We start from the raw sequence: 7,150 nt of genomic DNA, 5'->3' as shown, positions 1-7,150 counted from the left end.
AATAAAGAGAAAATACGGCATATTTTACAGTACTACTACGATAAAGGCATAAATGCATCTCAAGCCGTTAATAAAATTTGTACAGTTTATAGACCCGATACAGTTTCCATTTCCATCGCACAACGATGGTTTCAACGTTTTCGTTCTGGTGTAGAGGTGGTCGAAGATGCGCCACGCTCCGGAAGGCCTGTCGTCGAAAATTGCAATAAAATCGCTGAATTGGTCGAAAGAGACCGGCATAGTAGTCATCAAACCGTTATAAACCATTTGAAGAAGCTTGGAGTCACTAAAAAGCTCGATGTATGGGTGCCACACGAATTGATTCAATAAAAATACCGCAAGACTTCTTTGACAACCTAATATTTCGAGCAGTTTCTGTAGAAACCAGTAAACAATATTCAGAGTAATTTCAACATACATAATTTTTAACAAGAATTAATAAACTCGTTATAATTACGAAAATGTCAACTAAAAGTGCAAGTTGCGAAATAAAAATATTAAGATTTTAGTATGACGATATGAGAATTTTGTTTTAATTATATATTCATAACTTTCACTTATTAAAAATTAACATTATTACAATAAAACTATTTTTAACTCAATCTACACCCTTATAATTTATTTTTAAAACAAATAAAGGAAGTATAATGTAACTAGGACTGTTTTGAGACTTCTTATAATTAAATTAAGTTCCTTCCTTATGCTCTAAAAACATACGATATTTTTTACCCAGGGCAAAACCCTTTGTACGTACCGGAAGCACATTAGAACAATGAAAAGCAGCAAAGACACACAAGTGAAATATATGAAAGAGAAGTGTAGCTTGAGCAGATTTATGTAGGATCTCGTTTGGGGTAAAAAAGTACTTACTAAACTTGCAGAGCAATACAAACCGAAGCTATATACTCGTATAATACCGTCCTCAGGTGCATTACATATGGTATAAGAGAATTTAAAAAGAATTTTTCTTGACTTTGATCGGCCAGTTTGAATACCAGCTATATGTTATAGTAATCAGATCAGCTTCACGTCATGTTAATTACACCCTGTTCATAGTGTAAAAACCAAACACCAATCACAACAGAGGGTTAAACAAAAGTATATGAGTTGCAAACGAAATATAAAAGTAATGATTTAAAAATGTATTAATACACACACGTAAATTATAATTGTTGTTTAGCGGTGAGAGCTTTAGAGAGAAATTTTAAAATATATGCTTTAAAGCAGAAAATATAGTAAAAAATTTCAAGAAACAATTTTCTCTTATATTTCACTCCTGACATTTTTTTACTGATTGATTTTACAATTTCTACGGTGTAGACGACTTGTCAATATTTACCAAATCTATTTGAAATATTTCACAAACTCACATTTTTTACAAGAGTTCTTCATACAAACAAACATTAAAATATCAAGCGCGATAGACTCCAAAAATATTCTCTGCATCTTTCAGGAAGTGTGTTGTTGCAGAATGTGTGATAAAAACTCCAACAATTTCGCATGAACAACGCATTTTTTTACGCCAGGTAAAGTGTTTGCGTCATACTTTTTCAAGCATCCACCCCATGCATACAGAATAAATACTTCAAAACATGCTTGAAGCTGTTGATATTGAAAAATTTAGACGGAAAGATCCCTGGTAAAAAATTTCCAACGCAAATTTTAACTAAAAAACTCGTGATAACAGTGTTATAGTTAAAAAGTTTCACCAATTAAAAATATCGAAAATATTATACCATGAACTAGTTCTCTACTAGCACTCGCCTAACTAGTCTTCAGCAAACGATCTACGAATCACTAGTTTTTATTAACGACTTGGCAATTTAAATCTTATTTACCCTTCTCCATGAAAACTAGTTATCAACTTAGTTAGCGACGTAATATATAACTGAACTTAAGAACAAACTATTGATTCTTGCAAAAAGGGTTTTAAAATAATTCATTAAAAAAATAATAAAATTAATACTTAAATTAAAAATTTATTTTTATATTGTGATCAGAAGCCCTTAAATTTATAACAAACTTAATTCTAAAATACCGGATTGAAAAAATGTTAATACCAAAAATCGCAGAAATACTTGTTAAAGTATATAAAAAATAAAAAAGAAAACAAAATGAATTAAAATATATCGTTTAATGATTATTTTTGAATTGAAAAATTAAAATTAAAAACTTAATTCTTAGCCACAATTTTTTTTTCAAAAACTCGCAATCCCTCTTACAAACGGTCTCCATAGTTGTTTTCTTCCTTACCCTTAAGAATTTTTCTATACTAACTTAACCCGTTTTAGCAAGTCAATTCCCAACAATTTATCCGTAAGGTAATACCTAGACAAAACTTCTTTAAATTATGGGGAAGAAAAACGAGAGGCAAGGAAGTAAAAATAGTTCGATTAATAACCATTCTCCTAGTCTTCTAAACCTTTAGCTGTTTAAACAGATGGAGCTCTCTTCGCTCACCGGCTTCCGCCACGACGTGGGGAGCTTCTGCGCGAAGCTTCTTCGAAAATCTAAAACGTGTATGAACACATTTTTACAGTCATAAGAGGACCTCCTTTACACTCAACCTACTAACCACCAAAAATATTATATACCATAAATAGTTATACGAGTATAATATTATTATTAAGCTAGTTTCCTAGAGGGCAGCTGTGCCCTCTGACTATATGTGTAGGTGTGTGTTTACATTTGATCCGTCGAGTTTCCACGGTATATTTGCTTATGGGGGATCCGATACTTATGCCTTTTTAAGAGAGTCCTTATTTTCGAACCTCACACTTACAGCAATGAGGTTGAAATGAAGTTGCTTTGTGGCCAATAAAAAAAGTGGAAAGCATTGATGTGATGCATGAATATAGTGAAAAAGGCGCTCCATTCGATTCCGTAGCGCGTAGTAAACTATTGTCAACTTTCTGCATTCCTGCGTCCACTTACAATCTTCATGCACATAACTACTATTGCTCTAGTTGCTCGTGCCCCTTTATTTAACTTCCCACTTTTTCACGCGAAATGCTCTAGCTCAGCGCGATATTATTTTAGTAACGTCGGCACGGCGTTCTAAAATAGATAAATGAGTTCGACAGACATGTTAAGTAGTTTTTCTGACGTTTTTCTGAAAGTCTGTTAAGCTTTTCATTAGCGAAAACTCCTAAAACAATTTTTTAAAAGCTTTTTGTAGGTATTACTTTTCAAAAATTTTGTTTGTGAAAGATTTTTACGCTTTGTGAAAGCCTTTGATTGAAACATCACTTTTAAACCTTTTTTTATTTATCTGAAAAATATTAATTGGTAGGAAAGTTTTAAAAAACCAAGTAAGGAAGGGCTAAGTTCGGTTGCAACAGAACATTTTATACTCTTGCATCTTGCAGGAATCAAAACCAAGAAAATATGTTAAGGCGTAAAACGTAGCCCAGAGGATCGGAAACCAAACAATTACATATATACACACTACATATTACTCATACACTGACAGACACAAAAGGTTTATTAGAAAAACAAATTATGTGTAGTATATGGAAGATGAGGTAGTATCGACCCGATTTTGTCTATTTTTGCCAATAGCTCATATTAATAAGATACTAAAAAATGTTCCTGATTTTCATTCACCTCACATAGAACCACCAATCAAATGGAGTAAATTCAGCCGGATATTCGAAAATTCTGATATTAGATATGTATGGGTTAAGTCATTTTTTTTTGCCCGATTTTATCTATTTAAGGCTACAAGATACACTCTTTTCTCTCATTTTCAGAGATTGCTCACATGTTGGCTGATATAGTTTAAGAGTTCGAAATTTGTATATTAGGTACTTGGGCGTCCGCAGAAAATGACTAAAAGGGGGGCAAATCTATTTTATTTTTATTATTTTAATTTAATAAAAGGCTTCTATTTTCTTCCGCGAATTTCGTGAGAACCTTATCAATAAATTGCTTGTCGTCATTTACGGCTCTTCTGTGTATGCTCAACATGCAAAGACCTTCAAATAGAAAAAGAGTAATTAAAAAATAAAAAAAAATCATACAGAACAAACCATTTAAACGATTTTAGCCATTATTGACCTTAACCATGTCTTTCTATGGTGGCAGTTGTATATGGAAGAGCTAAAAATATCTTCAAAGCTTTGTATATGCATGGATAAAAGAATTTAGACTCCTCCAATAGCTTAGCCATGTCATCAAATTCCGTTTTATCTTTCCACAAGGCAATCCATAGATCTAATTCATATTTCAAGTCATTTAAGTTATAAAAAGAAGCTGCAGACAATATTTGAAGGTCGATCTCTGATTAAGTTTTTGTTTTAAATACAGCTGGGTGAAGGTATGACAAAGCAAAAGCAGTATTATTTTGATCGGAAAAGTGATTTTCAAAAGCCATTATTAACGAGTCCAAATACGGAATGTAAATTGAAATCTTAAAAAATTCAACTACAGTCGTTGCTGGTTGATTGGCACGATAAACTTGACGGGCAACAATCCTTGCAAAGCTAATTTCAAAATCAAGTTGCAGGGCAATATTTGTAGATTCGTCAAAAATGGATTTCAAAGTGCTGTCTGCTGTTTTTCTATCAGACTTGATTAATTGCACGATCCGTTTTATATGGTTAGCAATGGCAAGTATATCCAACTGTTTACTCTGGAATTTGCTGTTGACTCCAAGATTGCTGAATAGTGCGAAATTATGCACAGACAGACAACGAATGTATTTTAGCTGCACAACTTATCAGCTGGAAAGCAGTTTTCCTTGTTGCTGGGTTTCCTTCAAGTGAAAGTTTTTCTAAACCTTCTGTTATGGCCACAAAGTTATTTTTGAAAACACCTATGCTTTTATACTTTTGTGACCAACGAGTTTCACATAAAAGTGGAAAATTTGGGACATGTTTTCTCCTAAGTGGCGATTCCCGAAAAAATGTAATTACCTCCTTAATAGTAGTTGTCGTGTTCCGAATTTCTGCAACGCTGTTCAAATCATTGATCACTAAATTTAGCTTATGAGAAGCACAATGGAAAAACAAAGCTTTTTTATAAACAATCTTTCATAATTTTTTGCACGCCACCATTTTGCCAGCCATCATAACCCTATCCTATGCATTTATTAGGATCCAAACCATAGTTTGTAATGAAATGATGTATTGCACTTGCAATTGATTTTGCGTCCATATTGTCTAGCTCAACAAAGCCTAGGGAATCTTCACGTAACTCTGAAATTCACTGCAGAAATATCGCACTCCAACAGACACTTGTTCTTTCCCAGCAATATCACAGCTTTCATCTGCTAAAATGCTAAACCCTTCAGCTTTATCAATGGAACGACAAATTGTTTCTTTGAGCAAGTCACCACAAATATTAATAATTTCGTTCCGAATACGAACAGAAATGTATGTACTTCGCATTGCCCTTAGCGTTTTCCAAAATTAATTTCAAATCTGCGTCCGCTGAATTTAATTGCAATTTAAGCAAATCCCTAAAATTGCCTAGTAGTACAAAACAGTTAAATTATTATCTTAAATAAAAAAAAAGGTGCGTGGAGTCCCTACGCGCGGAAGAAGTTATACTTTTGGCGGTGTTCAGAAATGCATAACATTTTCTATGAAAGAAAACTTAAATTCATATTTTATAATTTTATTATGCACATTTTATAAAGCAAAGTCTAAATGAAGGAATTTTAATTCGGAAAGAAGTTCTGTCTCTTCGTTGCGGAAGGGAATATGCAGCGTAACCATATATCTTTTGTAATCCATCAACACGCGTTGAAAGCCCAGCAGTTATCGGTGAATTGACGATCGTTGATTCATCAGTAGTTATAGATGTTCCCGCAGAGATTGATGAAACAGCAGACGTTGAATCTTTTTACGCGCTCTCTGATATTCCTCAGCTGTTTTCCTCTTCCTCGGTTGGCTGCCAGCTATCATTTCCAATTTTTCCTTTTCCCGCTCTGCTTTCCTTCGTGCTCGGTATTCACGATAATATTGTACTGTTTTCTCTCCTTTTAAAACACGGGCTACAATCTCAACAGAATTTATTTTTAATTTTTTGCGTACTAATAGAAATTAAATTTATCACAGCAATATTATGTATATGTATATACATATTATGTATATGTATATTGCTGTGATAAAATTATTTTCTATTAGTAAAAAAAAAAATATTTATTAGTATACTAACGATGTTAAACTGCAAAAATTTAAAAATAAATTCTGTTGAGATTCGAACCAGTGTTTACATCGTGACATTCTAGGCGCTTACCACCAACACCACCATTGACCCTTAGGTTGCGCTGACTTAAGTATGATTTGGTTATGCATGCAAGAAACATACGATAGTTCTAATAATTTTGTTTAAGTATAGAATATACATATACATACATTTGTAGAACACTTGCTTTCGCAATAAATTTATCACAGCAATATACATATACATAATACATACATAATATTGCCGTGATCCCTTAGAAGTATAGTCTTAACTTCTTAACGGCCAACGCAGAGTATTTTCAACCAAAAGAAATTTATTCATTAAAGTCACCACTCAGAAGTCGTTTTATTTTCGAAGAAACATTTCTAATATGCCAAAAGACAAAATTAGAAATGAATTTCTTAAATCTCACGCTCCCAGATAAAATGATATACCTCGTCCACGTGGGTCGATTTCCAAAAGCACAGAAATTATTCTGTGAATTTATTCATTAAAATCGCCACTCAGAAGTCGTTTTATCCCTTGTAAGCGAGCGATTTTCTTAAATCTCACGCTCCCAGATAAAACGATATACCTCGTCCTCGTGGGTCGATTTCAAAAACCACAGAAATGATTCTGTGTGATTCTGAAAGGCCAATGCAGAGTATTTCAATTAAAAGTCACAAAAAATAGTTGAGAATTCGCAGAAATGAAAGACAAACGAAAGAAAAAGAAGTATAACTTCAATAATGCACAAGCATACAAACATATTTATGCGCACACATGTGAATATGTCACCAACCAAAAATTGAAACATTTTTCTACGAAAACAAAAACAACAACAGCATAAGCATGGCAGCATTGTGTTGTTGGTAGAAAAGCCGAGCTGTGCCGAAAGAAACGAACAAACGATCTTCGCAGACAAGGTTGCGTTACATTCATATGGATGGAGCGAGGTTGCGCAACCTTGCGTTACTTT

The 7,150-nt window shown here is 33.3% G+C and overlaps 2 pseudogenes; both read right to left on the bottom strand.

The window, feature by feature from the left end:
- Positions 1 to 6,520: 6,520 nt before the first annotated feature.
- On the bottom strand, positions 6,521 to 6,678 carry LOC125777945 (small nucleolar RNA U3; annotated as a pseudogene).
- A 12-nt stretch (positions 6,679 to 6,690) lies between these two features.
- LOC125777991 (small nucleolar RNA U3) lies at positions 6,691 to 6,820 on the bottom strand (annotated as a pseudogene).
- Positions 6,821 to 7,150: the final 330 nt, after the last annotated feature.

This window comes from Bactrocera dorsalis, chromosome 3 (assembly GCF_023373825.1).
Source record: "Bactrocera dorsalis isolate Fly_Bdor chromosome 3, ASM2337382v1, whole genome shotgun sequence".
NCBI classification, from domain to species: Eukaryota; Metazoa; Arthropoda; class Insecta; order Diptera; family Tephritidae; genus Bactrocera; species Bactrocera dorsalis.
This window is presented reverse-complemented; position numbering and strand designations above follow the sequence as displayed.